General features: G+C 44.0%; 1 non-coding gene across 1 annotated transcript; it reads right to left on the bottom strand.

Annotated features, from left to right (window-relative positions):
- Window positions 1-21470: 21470 nt before the first annotated feature.
- On the bottom strand, window positions 21471-21543 carry TRNAG-CCC (transfer RNA glycine (anticodon CCC)). The gene has a single exon. It is a non-coding gene; the product is annotated as a tRNA-Gly (tRNA).
- Window positions 21544-21949: the final 406 nt, after the last annotated feature.

Below are 21949 nucleotides of genomic sequence, written 5' to 3'. Positions count from 1 at the left end.
ATTGCAGCCATTCTGACTGGTGTGAAATGGTACCTCATAGTGGTTTTGATTTGCATTTCTCTGATAATGAGTGATGTTGAGCATCTTTTCATGTGTTTGTTAGCCATCTGTATGTCTTCTTTGGAGAAATGTCTATTTAGATCTTTGGCCCATTTTTTGATTGGGTCATTTATTTTTCTGGAGTTGAGCTGTAGCAGTTGCTTGTATATTTTTGAGATTAGTTGTTTGTCAGTTGCTTCATTTGCTATTATTTTCTCCCATTCTGAAGGCTGTCTTTTCACCTTGCTAATAGTTTCCTTTGATGTGCAGAAGCTTTTAAGTTTAATTAGGTCCCATTTGTTTATTTTTGCTTTTATTTCCAATATTCTGGGAGGTGGGTCATAGAGGATCCTGCTGTGATGTATGTCAGAGAGTGTTTTGCCTATGTTCTCCTCTAGGAGTTTTATAGTTTCTGGTCTTACGTTGAGATCTTTAATCCATTTTGAGTTTATTTTTGTATATGGTGTTAGAAAGTGTTCTAGTTTCATTCTTTTACAAGTGGTTGACCAGATTTCCCAGCACCACTTGTTAAAGAGATTGTCTTTAATCCACTGTATATTCTTGCCTCCTTTGTCAAAGATAAGGTGTCCATATGTGCGTGGATTTATCTCTGGGCTTTCTATTTTGTTCCATTGATCTATATTTCTGTCTTTGTGCCAGTACCATACTGTCTTGATAACTGTGGCTTTGTAGTAGAGCCTGAAGTCAGGTAGGTTGATTCCTCCAGTTCCATTTTTCTTTCTCAAGATCGCTTTGGCTATTCGAGGTTTTTTGTATTTCCATACAAATTGTGAAATTATTTGTTCTAACTCTGTGAAGAATACTGTTGGTAGCTTGATAGGGATTGCATTGAATCTATAAATTGCTTTGGGTAGTATACTCATTTTCACTATATTGATTCTTCCAATCCATGAACATGGTATATTTCTCCATCTATTAGTGTCCTCTTTGATTTCTTTCACCAGTGTTTTATAGTTTTCTATATATAGGTCTTTAGTTTCTTTAGGTAGATATATTCCTAAGTATTTTATTCTTTCTGTTGCAATGGTGAATGGAATTGTTTCCTTAATTTCTCTTTCTGTTTTCTCATTATTAGTGTATAGGAATGCAAGGGATTTCTGTGTGTTGATTTTATATCCTGCAACTTTACTATAATCATTGATTAGTTCTAGTAATTTTCTGGTGGAGTCTTTAGGGTTTTCTATGTAGAGGATCATGTCATCTGCAAATAGTGAGAGTTTTACTTCTTCTTTTCCAATTTGGATTCCTTTTATTTCTTTTTCTGCTCTGATTGCTGTAGCCAAAACTTCTAAAACTATGTTGAATAGTAATGGTGAAAGTGGGCACCCTTGTCTTGTTCCTGACTTTAGAGGAAATGCTTTCAATTTTTCACCATTGAGGATAATGCTTGCTGTAGGTTTGTCATATATAGCTTTTATTATGTTGAGATATGTTCCTTCTATTCCTGCTTTCTGGAGAGTTTTTATCATAAATGGGTGTTGAATTTTGTCAAAGGCTTTCTCTGCATCTATTGAGATAATCATATGGTTTTTGTTTTTCAATTTGTTAATGTGGTGTATTACATTGATTGATTTGCGGATATTGAAGAACCCTTGCATCCCTGGGATAAAGCCCACTTGGTCATGGTGTATGATCTTTTTAATGTGTTGTTGGATTCTGATTGCTAGAATTTTGTTAAGGATTTTTGCATCTATGTTCATCAGTGATATTGGCCTGTAGTTTTCTTTTTTTGTGGGATCTTTGTCAGGTTTTGGTATTAGGGTGATGGTGGCCTCATAGAATGAGTTTGGAAGTTTACTTTCCTCTGCAATTTTCTGGAAGAGTTTGAGCAGGATAGGTGTTAGCTCTTCTCTAAATTTTTGGTAGAATTCAGCTGTGAAGCCGTCTGGACCTGGGCTTTTGTTTGCTGGAAGATTTTTGATTACAGTTTCAATTTCCGTGCTTGTGATGGGTCTGTTAAGGTTTTCTATTTCTTCCTGGTCGAGTTTTGGAAAGTTGTACTTTTCTAAGAATTTGTCCATTTAACTAGAAAAGGAAGAAATGAAGAACCCCAGGGTTAGTAGAAGGAAAGAAATCTTAAAAATTAGAGCAGAAATAAATGCAAAAGAAACAAAAGAGACCATAGCAAAAATCAACAAAGCCAAAAGCTGGTTCTTTGAAAGGATAAATAAAATTGACAAACCATTAGCCAGACTCATCAAGAAACAAAGGGAGAAAAATCAAATCAATAAAATTAGAAATGACAGTGGAGAGATCACAACAGACAACATAGAAATACAAAGGATCATAAGAGACTATTATCAACAATTATATGCCAATAAAATAAAAGTAATCTTTATTGAGGAGTTTGTATCCTAGATGAAACTTAGTCTCTTTCACTGTTAATTACTTTATTTAAATTTTGGAAGGGTAAAATGATAATGGTTAGTATTTGAACCATGCTTCATAATTAATCAAGAGTTATCCAATTCATTGCTTGTAATGTAACAGGTCAGATGCTGGCATCTCCCCTGTAAGTGGTGAGGAATCTTTAATTTGGAGAAGTTGTGTGACTTCCCTCCAAGTCTGCTGACTCCAGATATCATGCTCTATCAATTAAACTCTTTAAAACGGAACTGAATGATGATAAGATGGGCAGAGCTCTTCTGTAATCACATAGAGGTTATCATTTCCACTGGAAGTAAAACTGCCGAGGGAAGGGACTGTCATGGGGTCATTTCACAGTTCTTAATTATTTCTGCAGCATAGTGCTTCTCCAGTTTATTTTTAACCCTGGAGTATGAGTCACCGCCACTATAACCTGCAGACTCTCATGCCGATGACTGTTTCAGTTTCTCTTTATTCTACTGAATTTGTTAGGGCACAGTTTGTGGCCCAGAATGTGGTCTCTCTTGGAGAATGTTCTACGTGAGCATGAGAAGAATGTGGATTCTGTTGCTAGGTGAAGTAGTCAATAGATGTCTCTTACCTCCCATTGACGGACAGAGCTGTTGAGCCAACTATGCTCCTACTGATTTTCCGTCTGCTGGACCTTACAGATTTCTGTATCTCCCTTTCTGATGGAAGGTGGTGAAAGCTCCAGCTAAAATCCTGGATTCATCCTTTATTCTGTCAATATGGAGAATTCCATCCATCATTTTCTTAATCTTGCATTCCTGGAATAAATCCAACTTCACTGTTACATATTAACATTATTGTACATTGTTGGATTCAATCCGTTATGGCTTTATTCACTATTTGCACCTGTGTTCATGACTATTGTGTTCTGTTCAGTTGCCAAGTTGTGTCCAACTCTTTGTGACTCTATGGACTGCAGTATGCCAGGCTTCCCGTCCTTAACTATCTCCCAGTTTGCTCAAATTCATGACTATTTCTGGCCTATAATTGTTCTCTCTTGCAATGTCCTTATTAGATTTTAGAATCCAGGTTATATCGGCCTCAGTAAATGAGTTAGCTTCTCAACTTTTTCCTTTTTAAAAAATCCTCTGTAAGTTAAGACTGATATTATTTTTTCCTGAATAGTACAAACAATAAACTGATGAAGCCCTCTGGGTCTGCAGTTTTCTTTTGGGGGAGATTTAAAATTATAACTTAAATTCTTTTAATACATGTAATAGTCCTTGGCTTTTCTTTTTGCGTCAATCTCGGTAATTAGTGTTTTTCAAGGAATTAATTTATGTAAAATTTCTAATTTAATGGTATGAAGTTGTTTATACTATCCTCTTATTATCTTTTTAATATCTCTAAAACCCTAAGTGATGTCTTTATTTTTATTCCTGATATTTGTATTTACTTATTTATTTCTATATTTTGAAAAAAGTTGCCAGGGTTTATCAGTTTATTGGTCTTTTCAAAAAGTCGACTCTTGGCTTTTGAGATTTTTCTATTATGAAATTATTTTATTTCATTAATTTATATTAGTTAGCAATGATAATAAGCTTCTTCTTGGTCCATTTCCTTTCTCAATTAGCTTGTTTTTTTATAAGTGTTTATTATCTTTCTAGTGATTATTTTAGAATTTAAAGTATGCATGCTTGACCTTTCAGTACCTGTTACAAATTATGCCCTTGTTTGTATTTTTCATATTTTAACTTTTGTCTGTTCAGTGAGGATATTTCATTTAACTCTACCAAAGCACATTGTATTTCCTTCCTGACCAGTTGCTCAGTCCCATCTCTTCAACTGAGACAAACTTCATCTAATTTATCTCATATGATTGATGATTGTCATTTATAACTATATTGCTACATCTGTCTTGGGTATTCCTTTGTAAAGGAAAAGGTGTATGGATTCATTATATATTCTAATGTATTGTCTATAGATTATAAGATAAAGTCAAACATGTATCTGTTGATACTTTTTAAGTTGACCTGTCTTTATACTTAGAAATGTCTCTTAATAGTAGGCTTCCATAGTGGCTTGGATGGTAAAGAACATGCCTGCAATGCAGGAGACCTGTGTTCGATCACTGGGTTGGGAAGATCCCCTGGAGAAGGAAATGGCAACCCACTTCAGTATTCTTGTCTGGAGAATCCCATGGACAGAGGAGCCTGGTAGGCTACAGTCCATAAGGTTGCAGAGTCGTACACGACTGAATGACTATCACTCATCACCTTAATTTTACTAGTATTTTCCTTCTGTAAGAAAGATCTGTTCTGCTCTTAAACTTTTTTACTTAATTATTTATTTCAGTTATTATATTTTTTAGTAGTAGAATTTTTATTTGATTTAAAAAAAAATTCTGTTCTCTGGCAAAACTCTTCTTGTCATCTATCTCACTGAACACAATAATCATGGGTATTTTAAAATCCATATCTAATAACTGTGTGTCTGCCTCCCTTATTTACTTTTTTTGGTTTTTAATAATTTTTACAGAGTATAGGTATTGGGTATAAAAAAATGTAAGAACCTCTGGTTGATGTTATAGTTCTCCAAAAAGGATGTGATTTCCTTCTGGCAGGCAGTTAGAGGAGTGTAGCTGGCTCTGGTCTAACCAGCCAGAGTGGAGAATGTTGTGGTCCTTGTGGAATCGAATGGAATTCCTCTTTGCCCTTGTTCCGAGGGCATTGCCTGGGCTCACCTTGAGCTCTGAGTTTTGTTTTCCCAGCATACAAGGCTGCTGACACCCGATTTTGATCTTCAGCCTTTTGGCTGCTGTTTTCTGCTTAGTCGTGCAGTCTAGACGACTACTGGAGTAAGTGAGCCTTCCTCACTAAAATCCCGGCTCTTTGGGTGCCTCTGATCTCCAGCCTTTGTTTCCCATCTCTGTGAGCACTCCAGGCCCCAGGCTGAGCTCCTCTGCCCTGTTTCTCAGCCTCTCCTGCAATGCTCCTGAATTGATAGGCGTTTCCGAAGAAGAGCAACCAACAGTGTTTGTCTCAAGTTCCCTCTTTTCCCTCACCTTTGGTCCCTTGAGATATTAGTTACTCTCAATGTCATTAAGCAGCTTTTATAAAAATTATGCTGCTTTTACCATTGTTTATACCAGCTACCTACCAGATGTGAGTGATGCTGTAATAGAACCAGGTCTCCTGTTTCGATTTCATGGTTGAGACTTCTGAGCTGTATTTTCCCTCTCTTTTGTGTTAAAGATTTTCTCCTCCGTGGTGATCTGCTGAGAGTGAGGTGCTGAGAAGCTGACTGAAAGGTGTGAGTGTGGCAGGTTTTATACCTGAAGGTGCTCCTGGGTGGTTATGGTAAACAGCTTCTCTGGATCCTCCTAATTGCAGTATCTGTAGGTATCTTCTCTTAAGCTCCTACTTTCTGGAGGGTGATGTCCTCTAGCTTGTGCAGGGGGTGTGAGCCTGGAGGTCAGTCACGTGAGGGCAGGAGGGGTCCTCGGGGGTCAGTACGCAGGTTTCACTACCCCCTCTGTTTCTAGCCTGGTGACCGTGTCAGGACACGCGGCTGCTGCATTGGCTGCATGTGACAACTTTCTAGTCTTCTGGGTCATGGAGGAGAGCGGGGTGTCTCAGCTCCTTGGGCTGACTTTCAGCAGTTCTGACTTCACCACACCCTCACCTCCACTTCAGAGGCAACAAATAACCCCTACTGGTAACATCGTTTCAGTGCTGCAGTCTCCTCATTCAGATGAACTGCTGAATATTTCTGATATCTATCTTCTTATTGTCCTATTAGTGGGATTTCAGGAGGAAACTATGTCAAAGCATGTGTTCAATCTGCTGTGCTTTACTGGGGGTTCACAGTACTCTCAGTAACTAAAAAGAAATCTTCCAGAATTAATATCTTTCTTCCAGAATTGATTCATTAAGAAGTCAGATGTGATAGGCACATGATCTAAAAACACGTATCCAAATTGTCAACTGAGAGAACTTTTCCTGGAGAGAGAGTATGATCACTGACGACTTAGTTGTTGTTCGGTTGTCAAGTCATATCCGACTCTTTGTGACCCCATGAACTGCAGAACGCCAGGCCTCTGTGTCCCTCACCATCTCCTGGAGTTTGCCCAAGTTCATGTCCATTGAATCGGTGATGCCATCCAGTCATCTCATCTTCTGTTGCCCTCTTCCCCTTCTGCCTTCAATTTTTCCTAGCATCAGGGTCTTTTCCAATGAGTCAGCTGTTCACATCAGGTGACCAAAATATTGGAGCATCAGCTTTGGCATCAGTCCTTCCAGTGAATATTCAGGATTTATTTCCTTTAGGGTTGAATGGTTTGATCTCCTTCCAGTCCAAGGGACTCTCAAGAGTCTTCTCCAGCACCACAGTTTGAAAACATCAGTTCTTCAGTGCTCTGCCTTCTTTATGGTCCAGCTCTTGCATTCGTACGTGATTACTGGGAAGACCATAGTTTTGGCTATATGGATGACTTAGTACCAGAAAGCTCAATGTAATATGTATTTGCTTATTTGACTGTAAGAGCAATAAATGCTGGAGAGGGTGTGGAGAATACGGAACCCTGTTACACTGTTGGTGGGAATGCAAACTAGTACAGCCACTATGGAGAACAGTGTGGAGATTCCTTAAAAAACTGGAAATAGAACTGCCTTATGACCCAGCAGTCCCACTGCTGGGCATACACACTGAGGAAACCAGAATTGAAAGAAACACGTGTACCCCAATGTTCATTGCAGCACTGTTTATAATAGCCAGGACATGGAAGCAACCTAGATGTCCATCAGCATATGAATGGATAAGAAAGCTGTGGTACATATACACGATGGAGTATTACTCAGCCATTAAAAAGAATACATTTGAATCAGTTCTAATGAGGTGGATGAACTGGAGCCTATTATACAGAGTAAAGTAAGCCAGAAAGAAAAACACCAATACAGTATACTAACACATATATATGGAATTTGGAAAGACGGTAATGATAACCCTGTATGCAAGAGAGCAAAAGAGACACAGATGTATAGAACAGTCTTCTGGACTCTGTGGGAGAGGGAGAGGGTGGGATGATTTGGGAGAATGGCATTGAAACATGTATAATATCATATAAGATACTAATCGCCAGTCCAGGTTCGATGCAGGATACAGGATGCTTGGGGCTGGTGCACTGGGATGACCCAGGGGGATGGTATGGAGAGGGAGGTGGGAACGGGGTTCAGGATGGGGAACACATGTACACCCGTGGCAATTCATGTTAATGTATGGCAAAACCAATACAATATTGTAAAGTAAAAAAAAAAGAAGAGTATAATTTCATGTAATCAAGTTGGGATCATTTTATGGAGCTAGGGAGTGGGACCTAGGATATAGAGTAAAAATGATTTTACTGAAATACTACAGGTAAAACATTTTTGCATGCAATCTAGGGCAAGAATATGTTTTACTTCAGCTTATTTAGTAAAAGTAAAGCAACAGAGAACCCTTCTGAATGTGTGAGTTTATTACACACGGAACTGATCATCACTCAAACAGGGACATACAGTGTTAGACCTGGCAAAGAATATCATTGGTATTTAAAGCAAAGGAGTGTGTATACATAGAGAATGTGTTGGGGAAGAGAAGGCCAGTGAGTATCTCCTATTTGAAGTTATTCAGTATCTCTGGAAATTCAGACCTAAAGTAGCAACATGGATAATGCATTTGCTGTCATGAAGGAGAAGATTGGGTTCTTATCTGGACTTGAACGTCATGGAAAGACTTATGATGCCTCTATTAGAAAAGGGCAGCAGAGAATCAGCTCAGGGACACATGGGAACTTGGAAAATGGTTAAAGTTATTTATCTCAGAAAGGAAAGGAAGGTTCTGCTGACACAGATAGTAACTGAGCTAAACAGTAGAGGTAAGGATGACCAGCACCCAGGCCAAGGCCTTAAGAAACTCATCATCTCCTCTGACATTCTTCCCTATTATATCCAAGAGATCGATCATTGACTGTTTTGATTGACTATAGATTGATTTCTAAGGAATTTCTTCTTTCTCCCTTCGAATCTGGAACAGTTTTCCCTTCTCCATTTTGAAATCTTACAGCTCTCTAATCCCCTCTCCTAAATTTGTTGTATTCTGTAAGCAACTAACTAAGAATTTTTAATGTGTGTACAGCAATGGCTTAGGTGGTTTTCCTTCTAGAATTCTTCCACTCATGGACTTAACTTGTCTTACAGCTGTTCTTTTAATTATGGATACCGGCAATGTGAATGTCCTTATATTAGTAGGAAAGTTTTACTTAAATAAAAGAATCCCAATTAAAACAATCACAAGCTGCAAAGAGAACTTATTTCCATCCGTGATTAGGAAGTTAGGGGTACAGCAGTATTGAGCTAGGCACACCTGGATCTCCTGGAGCAAATGTAATCAGGGTTATATTTCTATCAGCTCCTCTTTCCTCCGGGTTACCTTTATATTCAAGGCAGTCTTTCTTCACATGGTTTCTAAGTAGCATGCCTTTACAGTAATCCCCAAATTGACCTTGGCAGGTGGAGGATGCGTCTTCAAGATGACTGCAGAAACGTCCCAAGATGCTTCCCCAAGGCAGAGCTGGGGCCACTTGCCCAATCCTGGACCAATCCTTATGGCCCAAGAGATGGCGTATTCTGATTGGCTAGGCCTGTGAACCACGTGCTCACTCTCGGCGCCGAGGTGAGGTTAGCCCCGCCAGAACAGTATAAACCAAGAATGGAGAAAGGCTTCTTCCTATGGAATTTCTGGGCAAAGACATAAATGAAAGAAATCACTGTTCACGGACCTCCTGCAAGTTAAACATTTTCCTCTCCAAATCTTCCTGAGGCTAGAGGCTGGTCTAGGCGCCTTATCCATCTCTACATCCAAATGGTAGCCAGTTCACCTACCTGATGGCTGGTACAGGGGAAGTTGTTTGCTCATCTTTCCTTCTCTCCAGGATTCTATCCAATTGCCCCCCTCTCTCTGAGAACTCAGAGCACAGCTGATGCTAGCCCGACCACTTCCATTCACACGTGATATCTTGTATCTGCTTTCTCCCTCAAGTTCTCTTCCAGCTCTTCTCCACTTTTCCTGAAACTTCTCTCTCTCTTCATCCCACGTTTGAGTAAAATGTGCCTGTACTGGGGCTGACAGCTTGAAGAGTGTGCAGCGTGATATTCTTATACAAAGGAAAGTGAGGTCAGGTTTCATAGAGGGAACATTAGATATAATAGAGTCTCTTTAAGATTTGGAACCTTCACGAAAGTCATCTTTCAGCCAAATCATTTTCTAGTCTGAGCGTTATTATTCAATGGTTGGCATTTCAAATCAACTCTTTCATGGTAAATTATCCTTTAGTTTGGTTAATTGTGAGTATTTGAAAGGTATTGTGAAACTGTTGCAGCCACCGTATAGGCTCAACAGTTCATGGACCGAACTGGACAGCTAATGATGGTTTAGAATAATTTGTCTACACAAAAGTGCACTTTCTTTGTGCTAAGCCTGCCATACCTCGCAAAATAAACTCGTGACTGCAATTTTTAGCATTTGAGAAAAGTCAAATAGCATGTACTTATTAAGACTCGTAAAAGGCCTGTAGTACATCCTGGGTTGGGGGTGGGGGGTGGGGGGTCATAGTGCCGGAGGTGGGTGGAGGGAGGTTACCTTGTAAAATGAATAGGACTTTGTTCCTGCCCTGGAGGAATGTATCCTGGTGGGCTTGGAGGGTGGGGAAGAAAGCAACCAGACACACTCACAAAAGGTCTCAGGGGCTTCGATAGAGCCTGCTTCTTGGGCTTTGGTGGTCCTGAGCCCCTCATTTTGTCCCGTGTGGTTATTTCAATAGCAAAAGTTAAATGCAACCAACAGTCTGAGTTCAGAAACCACAGTTGTGGTTCTGAAAGCTTGTGTCTGCACTTCTTTGAGTCTGTACAGAAACTATGACTCATTTTTCTATTTGGAGGGCCCCTAGAATTTCCACCCTTGACGTGGAGTGTAAGCCCAATTTCTGACTACTTGGTAAATCAGCAAGTCTTCTAGATTCTCCACAAACGGGGTGGTGGATTTTCACAGGGAGGGAGTGTTCTCTGGGCTTATCAGCTTCATTTTTTACAGGACAGGAAGTGAAGCGCTGACCTGCTCACACCTTCAACTCCATCTTCTGCAAACTATCCCCTTCTTTTGCTTCCTGCCACTTCCCTTCTGTGTCCTTCCCTTGCTCTGTGAAGCCTCCACCCGAGTTCGTGTTCCTTTCAGGCATGGGAGGACAACAGAAAGCCTTGGCTTTCAAATGCCTCGCATTTTCTTCCCTTCTGAGTTGAGCTATATAAAAAAAAAAACTCAGCCAGTGAAGTCAGTGAAAGTCTTAACCAGTTGAAGCCCACAAGGGGTGGGGGTGGGGGTGTGGGGGTGGAATTGGACAGGAAGAATGTAATTGCCAAAGCAAACACGGCCGGATGAGGATGACACTCCAGCCGGGAATCTTCGCCCGCACTTGGCCCTTCACTGACTGTCGACTGCAGTGCAGACCACGCAGGTGCACAAGCTGGCCCAGCCTCTTCTGCATAATAACCTACCAGCCATGGCCTCGAAGGCGTGATGTCATCATCAGTTAGTGCTAGTTCTGTACTTATCGATCGGTGGGTTGTAACAAGATTAATTAATTGCTGAGGCATACAGTTGTCAAATCACGTTAAATGATTTTATATCCGAAACGGATATCTCAATCTATGTGTTGGATTCAAGATGCAATACCATTTAATACTAATATTAAATCAAGGCTTTGTGCCATGGCATGGATTGTCATCTATTTCTTAAGTTTTTTTTTTTTTTTTTTAAAGCAGAATGGAAACTTGTACTGCCTTTTCGTGTGCATTTGTGTTTTTCTGCCAGGATTTTCCAAGTTGGTGAATTATTTAAAAATTTGGAATTAAAATAGTGTAACTAAGGTTATCCTTGTGGCAAGTCTAGAAGGAAAACAGACTGTTGAAGTTGCTAGAGAATAAGAAATCTAAATGAGCTCTAGAGAGTGTGGTTTGTCTTTAGAAGGAAAAGGCTTCTCAGTGCCATTTCCTGAAGAAATTTCTTTGCAAAGGAAATGGAGTTGGAGCAGGAGCCCAGGGGCTCAGTCCATGCGTGGTGGGGCTCTGGTGGCCATGAGGTGGAGATGGGGGTGCGTGCAGTTCTGACCAGCATTGCCCTGAACTGTCAGAAAGCCCTCTTAGTGGGTCACACTACTTCTTCTCCTGGTTCCAGCTCCCTCTGCCCAAAGGGTTGCCTTTCTGAACGGCAGATGTCAGCTGGGGGACCTGAGGGCCACTTGGTGGCCATGTCCGCTTCTCTAGGTGGCTGGATTGTGCCTCCCGCCCTCCATACCAGCTCCCTAGATGTTTCTTCCAGCCTGCCAGCTCTTTTGATGAGGAGATAAAGCTGATACTGCCGATGCACTGCTGTGTTCTCGTCTCCTCCCTGTTTTTGCTGAGTGGGTTTCTCTCTTTGCAATTATTTTCCCAATCTTTCTCCACCTAACAGCCTTCTTTATTCTTTGAAACCCCAGATTTCCTTGGCAAAACCTTCATTAAACACCGATTCCCCAGGAAAACCTCTGAAGGCCTCCTGCTTCTCTGGGCTTCCTCACCCTTCTCCAGAGATTCTCTGGGCAGTCCTCTTGCTTCCTGATGCTCCCACAAAGTTCTTCCAGGAAGACCTCCTGTGCCCAGCTTCCCGTGCTCCTCCAGAGCTCTGCCAACCTCTGCTGTCTCTTTCTCAAGGCAGTTCCTGGGTGTGCTCTGTGTTCAGTGCCACAGTAGGACTGTGAGGCTGGGAGACATGCACTCACCTGGGGGTGTCATGTTATAGAGGAGCCAAATAGATTTGGGTGTGGATTTTGCCTCTAGGAGTTTTTCCTATTAAAATCTCCAAGAACCTCTTGGTATCTCTAATGATACCAGGCGTGATTCTCACCAGCCCAGCCTTGGTCACCTGCCCATCCTTGAAGGACCCCCGTGTCTGGGGAGATGATAGACTCACTGGATGGGCTTGGGTCCTGGGATTGCCTCTGTATCTGTAGAGGTGGGATCAGACCCCCTTACCACATGGAGGAAGAGTGGGGTGGGGATGCTGCTAGTCACTCAGTCATGTCTGACTCTTTGCGACCCCATGAGCAGTAGCCCCCAGGCTCCTCTGTCCATGGGATTTTCCAGACTAGAAAACTCGAGTGGGTTGCCATTTTCTCCTTCAGGACATCTTCTTGACCCAGGGATAGAACCTGTGTCTCCTGCATTGCAGGCAGATTCTTACAAAAGGAAGGGATTCAGGAGACATGAAGAAGAGTAGCAGATGTCAACTCTACCTGCAAACCAGAGGCAAGACAATGAAAGCGTGGCCCCGGAAATGACTGCACGTGTGCACAGGGGAAAGGTTGAAAGAGAATATTTGACTTTCCACAGTGATCACGGTGATAAATTTCAATTGCCTGGAAACAAAAGAGAAACATAAAAAAGCAACAAGAATAGTATTTAAGGCCTTGAACCAGAAATGCCTTTTGCACGAGCCATCAGAATCACCGAGAATGTTAGTGCAGAGGGAGGCTTTTTGGAGTAGGAGGGATGTGGATGCTAAGACAAAAGGAAGGAACCTCATTCTGATGAAATATGACGCTGCCGGCAGCGTTTGTGTGTCATTGCAACCTTGAGCATCTCCAGTTAGGAGGCTCAACGACCTGCCTTGTGTATCAATGGTACCTCTTTGTTTGAAATAGTAACACACTTTGCTCTGGACGGTTATAATAATGGAGTTTAAATTGGTGGATACAGATGCTATCATTTCAACTGGGTTGTTATCCTTGTGTGGCAATTTGAGGAATCAATTCAGGACACACATTTCAGAGTCCAGGCAGGAAGGTGGCTCAGACTGCAGATGACCTGATTTATCTTGATTCCCAGGCTGGCTTCTTCCCACCAAGCTATTCTTCACTCCACCGTAAGAGTTGTCTTTCTACACCAGTCTGATCATGATTCTCCCTGCTTAAAATCTCCTGATGACTCTCGATTGCCGTCAGACTTAGGTAAAGTCTGGAATCCTAAACAGGACATTCAGAGCTTCATCTTCCTGGCCGCCTTTGCTCTGTCCTCCATGCCCACTTCTGATAGAGACACATGGCAGTTTTCTGCTTCCTGTAATGCTCGGCTCCTGAGTGCCTCTGGGCTTTGCTTAATCTGCTTCCTGAGCCTGGAGACCCTTCCTTATCCCTCCTCTCCCTGGTTAGACCTAGTAGCCTGGAGTGAAAGTGAAAGTGTTAGTCATTCAGTCTTGTCCCACTCTTTGCAACCCCATGGAGTGTAGCCCATTAGGCTCCTCTGTCCATGGAATTCTCCAGACAAGAATACTGGAGTGGGTAGCCTTTCCCTTCTCCAGGGGATGTTCCCAACCCAGGGTTCAAACTGGGATCTCCTGCACTGCAGGCAGATTCTTCACCTTCTGAGCCACAGGGAAGCCCAGTCACCTGGAGACCCTCACTCAGTCAACCCCGCGTGATTCACTTGGCCTTCTGCTGTCCTCCAGGGTGTATCACGGTTCCTCCCTAATCACTCTCACGTTAGGAGAGGTGCTCACCTGTAAATGTGAGCCCTTCCCAGTGTGTCTGCCTTCCAATAACCAGCGCAATACCCAGGACCTACCAAGCACTGAATTCCTGTTTGTGGAGCCTGGGAGCATAAAGGAGACCAATCCTGCAAAATGACTTAGAACTTTCCTGTGTCCCAAATGGTTGATTGGAAATTATTTAGAAGCCTGGGCCTGTTTCTACAGAGATGAGTATATCGGGGTAGTTCTAGAGAGGGGAGTTGGTCTGTCGAGCCACTTTGAGTTAAGCATGAAGGAAGTTATTGCGTATCCATCAGTGAGCGGTGCCTGGACAGCTGCGGTGCTCTGAAACGTGGGGACATCCCCATGTGTCACTGAGATGTGGGAATGCCACCCCCACTGTGTCTCAGCGCCTGAGCAGTGGGGTCTCCAGGTGCAAGTCAGTTGCTTCCTGAATTGTCCTTAGAGTTGGTTCCAGCAGGTGTGGGTGGTGGACAGTGGGCCTGTCTGTGGTCCTGGGAACCCAGGGGAAGTGTCAGAGGAGTGTCCTTGTAGGATCCTGGAATCAGGTTCCAAGGCGGAGGGGGAGTGGGGCGTGGAATGGGTGAGGGCCCCTGGGGGCTGTCCTCTAGCTTCCCTTCCTTTGCTCAGCCCAGCTGCCCTCACCGTGGCAGGCTGGAGGTCATGCGGGGGCATGGGCGGCTGTGAGATCAACAGCTGAGTGGTCTCACTGGGCTTCTGCTGCCCTTTCCGTCTGCGACGCCCTCACTGCTTGGAGGGTCTTTTCCTTTGCTTCTCTTCATCTTTCTCACTCACCATTACCTGGCCTTTCCCTCTGGTGGTGACCAGCACACGGTGGCCATGGAATGGTGACCAGACAGGGGAGACAGGGCGGTGATGGGGACAGAGGGTGGCAGCCAAGTGCAGCTTAGTCACATGGGTCACGGGGGCCTTTATATCTCTGGGGTCAGACATGTGGGATTGAGGATTCTACCTACTGAGGACTCTTGGGCAAATCATCTAAATTCTCTCCCCTCAGTGTTCTGGACTGTATGGTGAGGATGCCAATGGTATGCCCCTTCCCTGTAAGGCTGTTTTGTTGTTGAATGAGATGCTTCACAGAAAGCACTCCTGGGAAGATTCAAATGGTCTGGCCCTGGAACAGCTGAGGGCGGGGGTCCCAGAGCCTCAGGCTCTGCCCCTCACCACCCCTCTCTCCTCCCATCCTCTCCCCAGCCCTCTTCCCCCACCCTGGTACTGATTGTCCACCCCAGGTATCAGACATGTGAGGGAAGGAGCCCTCAGGTTGACCTCAGCCCCAGGCAACAGCTCTGGGATGGACAAGTGTCCCAACATCTGCAGATGACTTTGCAGATGGGCTTCCAAACTCCCGCAGCACATGACGGGGTGACAGAGAGGCAGGTGGGGAAGAGCTGCTCTCGAGGCAGCATCAGCTGTCCTGGGGCTGAGCCTGAGACAGCGCCCTCACTGGCCTGCAGGTCCCCCTGAGGTGCCGGGGGGCCTCTGAACACACGGCTGCTTGGAGCCTCTTTGGGGATGCTCCTGCGGCTCCTGCTGGCGGGGTTCCCCGTCCACTGGGAAACAGCTGCTCTCCTATCAGACTCAACTCACACGTCGAGGCAAAGCCTTGCCTGCCCCTCTGGCTACTCCTCCTCCCCAATTTCTCACCTTCCTCCTGACAGTCCCTGCCCGTGAGCCACCCCTCTCCCTCGGTGCTTGCCCGGCTGGTCCCTCTTCAGCTGGTGAGTCCTGCATGCACTTCTCTCTCTGAGTTTGTGGGCTCTTTGAGGACAGGGCCTGTTTTTGTGCTTTTGTTTTTATGATTTTCATACCATTCACTTTTATTTTTATTTATTTATTTTTTTATGGTAGTTATGTGCACATTAGTTTTTTAAAAAATTAATTTATTTATTTTAATTGGAGGCTGATTACAATATTGTAGTGGTTTTTGCCATATGTTGACATGAATCAGCCATGGGTGTACATGTGTTCCCAAACCTGAACACACCCTCCCACATCCCTCCCCATGATGACCCTATATGCAAGACAGCAAAAGAGACATAGATGTAAAGAATAGACTTTTGGACTCTGTGGGAGAAGGCGAGGGTGGGATGATGTGAGAGAATAGCATTGAAACATGTATATTACCATATGTGAAACAGAGAGCCAGTCCAGGCTCGATTCATGAGACAGGGTGCTCAGGGCTGGTGCATTCACTTTTAAGACTTTTATTTCTTTGTTTTTGGCTGGGCTGGATCTTCGTAGCTGCAAGGGATTTCTCTGCTTGGCATCGAGTTGGGGCTACTCTCTAGTTGCAGAGCAAGGGCCTCTCCTGCTGCTGTTTCCCTTGTTGGGAAGCACAGACTCATGGACACATGGGCTCCATGGTTGTGGCACACGGGCTTCATTGCTTTGCAGGATGTGGAATCTTTATGGATCAGGGATCGAGCCTGTGACTCCTGCATTGGCAGGTAGATTTTTTACCACTGAGCCGCCAGGGCTTCCCTGTTCTTTCCCTGTTTTCCTTTAATCCTTCCTATGTCCCCACATGTCCAGCACCATGCCTGGCACACGCCGATGATGACTGTTGAGTCAGTGACTAGATAAATATATATCTGAATGCATTAAGTCACATGATCCGTGATTGATGCTGGATGTGAGAGCCTGAAGCAGGTGCAGAGTGACAGTTGTGGGCTGTCTCAGCGGATGGTGGGAGGAAGTGACCACTGGAGACCTTGGGCTTGCTATTAGCGTTGCCCTGCTTGGGGTGGGGTGTGCACATTACAGAGCTGGGCTGTGGACTTATTGTCTCTGCTGGAAAAGGCTGCCGCTCTGGGAAGGAAGCTGGCTGCCAAGGTCCAGGGGGATAGAGCAAGGTCAAGTTCAGAAGTGACCTCCATGTGTGAGGGTCTTAGAAGACAGGCGGTCAGGGAATGCGGAACGAGGGCTGGAGTCCAGCAACAGTGCCGGATCAGATGTCACATAGAGAGGCCCAAGAAGGAAAGGAGCGGGGAGATCAGGCCAGGATTTAGGTGAGCAGGTGAGCTCCGGGGATGAACCTGTAGGTACAGCCTAACTGTCTTGTAATTTATTATGAGGCCCTGAAGGCCCTTTGTGTTCCTCCAAATTTATCTGCTGGGATCGTGATCCTCAAAGTGATGGTGTGTGGGGATGGGGCTTTGGGGAGGTGGTTAGATTATGGAGGTGGAGCCCTCATTAAGGGGATTTTTTTTATTATTGTTCAGTCACCAATGTGTCCTACTCTTCGTGACCCCCATGAGCTCCAGGCTTCCCTGCCCCTTACCATCTCCCAGAGTTTGCCCAAGTTCATGTCCATTGAATTGGTGATGCCATTCAAACATCTCATCCTCTGTTCCTCCCTTCTCCTCCTGCCCTAAATCTTTCCCAGCATCAGGGTCTTTTCCAGTGAGTTGGCTCTTGGCATCAAGTGGCCAAAGTATTGGAGCTTCAGCTTCAGCATCAGTCCTTCCAAAGAGTATTCAGGGTTGATTTCCTTTAGGATTGACTGATTCAATCTCCTTGATATCCATGAAGGATATTAGTGCCCACAGAAAAGAGACCCCAGAGAAACAGCTCACCCCTTCTGCCAAGTAGAACACAGTTCAAAGAGGCCCCAGGAGAGGGCTCTCACAGAAGCTGGCCACATTGACACCTTGATCTTAGACTTCCAGCCTTCAGAACTCTGAGAAATATATTTGTTATTGATAAGCCACTCAATTTATGGCATTTTGTTGTTGTTGTTCAGTCATTCAGTCATGTCCAACTGTGACTCCATGGACTGCAGCACACCAGGCTTCCCTGTCCTTCACTATTTATTGGAATTTGCTCAAACTCATGTTGAATCATTGATACCATCTAACCAGCTCATTCTCTGTTGTCCCCTTCTCCTCCTGCCTTCAATCTTTCCCAACATCAGGGTCTTTTCCAATGAGTTGGCTCTTTGCATTAGGTGGCCAAAGTATTGGAGTTTCAGCATCAGTCCTTCCAATGAATATTCAGGATTTATTTCCTTTAGGATTGACTGGTTTGATCTCCTTGCTGTCCAAGGGACTCTCAAGAGTCTTCTCCAATACCACAGTTCAAAAACATCAATTCTTTGGCACTCAGCCTTCTTTGTGGTCCAGCTTTCACATCCATACATGACTACTGGAAAAACCATAGCTTTGACTGTACAGTGCCATAAATACACCAGTACTCTTCACTTTCTCACCAATAGTTGGGGCCTAGTTTGTGTTTGCAGTGCCTTGGCTTCCCTGAGACGCTGAACCGTTGCCAGATGGCCGTGCTCTGAGCGGGACCGCCTGCCGCCTTGACCGAGGAGTCTGACTTACCACCAGGCACCACCCTTCCCTGGTCTCTAAGATCCACAGTGTTTCACTGGCCCCAGCATGCACTTGCTCTATCCTCCATTACTAACTTGAAGCAAGTTCTTGCCTACTGTGAGCCAAGGTGTGGGACCTTCCCTTAACCTTCTATCCAACACATGTTGTCAGAACATTATTTGCAGCAAACACTGATTTTCACCATCGATCAAAGCTTGGAGGTCACTGCGTGAGGAGCATGAGGCCCCCTGGGTGATGATTCCTGGACCAGATCTGTCCATGAACATTTTCAGATCTTGAGGCTCTGAAAAATAAGTTTTTATTTTCCATTCATGAAATAGTATTATAGTGCATTGTCATAGTGTTTCTAATGGCAAACTTTTTGTAAGACCAACTATAAAGTATATGCATGAAATTTGCACTTTGAAAGCATTAAATGCAAAATGCATTGAGGTTTCAAGAAGTTGCTCCCAGCATTGAACCTTCTGGCTAACACGGGAAAAAAGAAATTTGTAGAGTTAAGTTCAGAATAGGTTTGGATATTAGAGAAAATTTTAGACCATCTGGACAATGGGATGGGGGGGCATGAACTATTTTGGGTAGGTAAAAGATATGCAAAATCAGAACACAAGCAGTTGTTGTGAGAATCAGTTGATAACAGGAAGGAAAGGCTGCCTTGCCCTTGCGGATGGCTGCTGTCATAACTGGGCACTTTACCGTGTTGGGAGGAAGTTCAGTCTGTGAAGGACATCGACAAAACAGCCGAAGGGTTCTCCTGCTGATTCTCTGTGTGTTGAATTGAATATCCTGATTTCTGTTCCATTAAAATTTTCAACTTACCCGCAACACGAACAAACAGAAGAAAGGTTTCCGTGATCCTAGTATTTCTTTCAGTAAATAACTCCGTCTTGTGTACTTCAGAAGGAAAGCCCTAAGTTCTTTTTTTTTTCCCCTAAGTTCTTTTAGAGTTTAGAGAATTCAGCTAGGATAATGGTTGGGTGAATGTGTGCTCAATTGTATCTGACTCTTTGTGACCCTCTGGACTGTAGCCTGCCAGGCTCCTCTGTCCATGGGATTTCCCAGGCAAGAATACTGGTGTGGGTTGCCATTTCCTACTCCAGGGATATTTCCAACTCAGGGATCCAACCCAAGTCTCCAGCATCTCCTACATTGCCAGGAGGATTCTTTACCACTGTGCCACCTGAGAATCGGATGAGAGCTGGCAGCAGTGAACCGTTAGGCATCATTAATGAGTTATGAGACTCTGGACAAGTTACTTTCCTTGTCTCTGCAACATCAAATCTCAGAGTGTCCCATTAGAACCAGGCTGTGAGGTTTGTCATGACTGTTAAATGAATTAAAATCTGTTAAATTTTTAGGGCAGTACTTGGCCTGTAGAAAGCACCAGTGAATGTTAGAAATGAGTATTTTAGGCTTCTGAGAAACAGCTGTTTGTTTCCTTGTTAGCTAGCGACTGTATTAGATCATTAAACTCCCAAAGTCTCAGATTTCCCTCGTGTAAACTGGAAATAATAATAATTACTCTGCAAGATAACAGGAGCCCATAAATGTTTATAAAATAGTATAAATGGGAAGATTCACAGTTGGTTTATAGGTATCTCCACTATAGATGTGGAGATGGAGAGTTGGACCAGCTTCTCCTACTAGGAACTACTGTAACAAGTATTTTGTAGATGATGGGAACCTCTAGTTATGAAAGCAATAAACAACCACTGTAGAAAATTGGAAAATACAAGGAAGCACAGGTAAAGGTTAGACATGGCTTGTTAATCTCAAATCTGAGATATATGCTCTTAATATTTCAACATATGTCCTCTATCATGTCTATAGTCTGTACATCAAGCAAGAAGAAGGGGAGAGAGCTGTAGACCTGGAAGTCAGAGGATGTGGGGCAGGGATGGGTAACTGATCCCAGTGTTCATTCTCCCCCTCTTAGTTTTTTTTTTTTTTCTTTAATGAATGTTTTGCTATATTCTCAACTCCCTCCTTTTTATTTTTTAACTGAATTAATTAATTTATTTTTATTTGGCCGTGAGACACTGCATGTGAAATCTTAGCTCCCGGACCAGGGATCAAACCCACACCCCCTGCTTCGAAAGTGCAGAGTCTTAACCACTGGACTTCCAGGGAAGTTGCCTCTCCTTCTGACATTTAGTGGAAGGATTCCTCTGTAGAGTGACAAACCGTCTTGGGTTTTCCTGGTCTGAAGGGCATCTCGGGAGGTGGGAATTTCAGGGTTCCTGTAACGGAGAAAGCACCCTACCTGAGGCACGCCTGGGGACCAGGCTTCCTGTCTAGTGGGTCACGTGCAGAAGTGATGGGGGAAAATTCCTGGTCGCGTCCTTTAAAAAGGATATCTGTCCCTTGTTTTCTTTCTCTCTTCCCAAATCCTGGAAGATGGTTGAGGGGTTTGGGAACCTGCTTCTCCCAAAAGCATCACTAGATAGTTTCAGTAAGAACAGAGGAAGGCACTTGACGCTCTGGACAATTAAAATACAGGCGTAAACCAAGATAGCAAACCAGAGACGCTAGAAGAGAAGAGATGGCCACGCCCACCACTGCCGGGTGCTTTGATGCTGAGGTCACATGACCTTGAGAGACTGGCGGCTCCAGCCTGCTGGGTGAGCAACCACAGTAGGCAGATGGTACCTGCTTTCACCTTCTTTCCCTGGATGAAGGGAAATGCGAGGTCCACTCTCCCTCTTGGAGTTCTTAAATCTTTATTTTATAAAGAGGGAGAGAGGTGGCTCTTTGTGGAGCCTCACCTGCCTGTTACACAACGGTTTCTTCTTTATTTCTTTTGTCTGTGCTGTTTTTTAGTTGCTAAGTGGTGTCAGATTGTTTGCGACTCTATGGACTGTAGCCCGATAGGCTCCTCTGTCCGTGGAATTTTCCAGGTGAGAATACTGGAGTGAGTTGCCATTTCCTTCTCCAGAGGATTTACCTGATCCAACACAGGGATCAAACCCAGGTCTCCTGCATTTCAGGTGGTCTTCTGCACTGCAGGCTGGTTCTTTACTGAATGAGCCACAGGGTTTGTTTATTTATTTATTTGGTTGTGTCAGATCTTTAGTTGCAGTATGTGGGATCTAGTTCCCTGACCAGGGATCAAACCTGGGCCCCCTGCATTGGGAGTGTAGAGTCTTAGCCACTGGACCACCAGGGAAGTCCCAATAGCTTTCTCACTTCTGCACTTATATCTGCCTTTGACCTCCTTGCGTGTCTAAGCCGCCAGCCCAGCAGAGGCTGGAGCTCTGTGAGCCTGGGCGAGCCACTTTCACAGCAGCTGCCCTGAAGAGGCACCCTGCATCCCAGGCTGCGAGTGAGTCACTTGCCTGCACCATCCACTGACCTTTGTGTGACAGTAACACACTGACCTTTGTGTGACAGCTTTGTCATTTTCCAGCAACAGTGCTGAGGGCCTCTTTGTTATAGAGGCTGAGTCTATACCCTGAGGGTTGGACTTGCTCAGTGTTCCATGACCTGGAGGAGAGCTATGAGAGCTTGTTCTGAGAACCAAGTGGAAAGGAGCTCATTGGTGTGGAGTGAATTCCTCTTGTAGGTCATGAAAG

Source organism: Bos indicus, chromosome 27 (genome assembly GCF_029378745.1).
Source record: "Bos indicus isolate NIAB-ARS_2022 breed Sahiwal x Tharparkar chromosome 27, NIAB-ARS_B.indTharparkar_mat_pri_1.0, whole genome shotgun sequence".
Classification (NCBI taxonomy): Eukaryota; Metazoa; Chordata; class Mammalia; order Artiodactyla; family Bovidae; genus Bos; species Bos indicus.
Note: the sequence above shows the minus strand (reverse complement) of the source record. Positions and strands in the feature narration are given on the sequence as shown.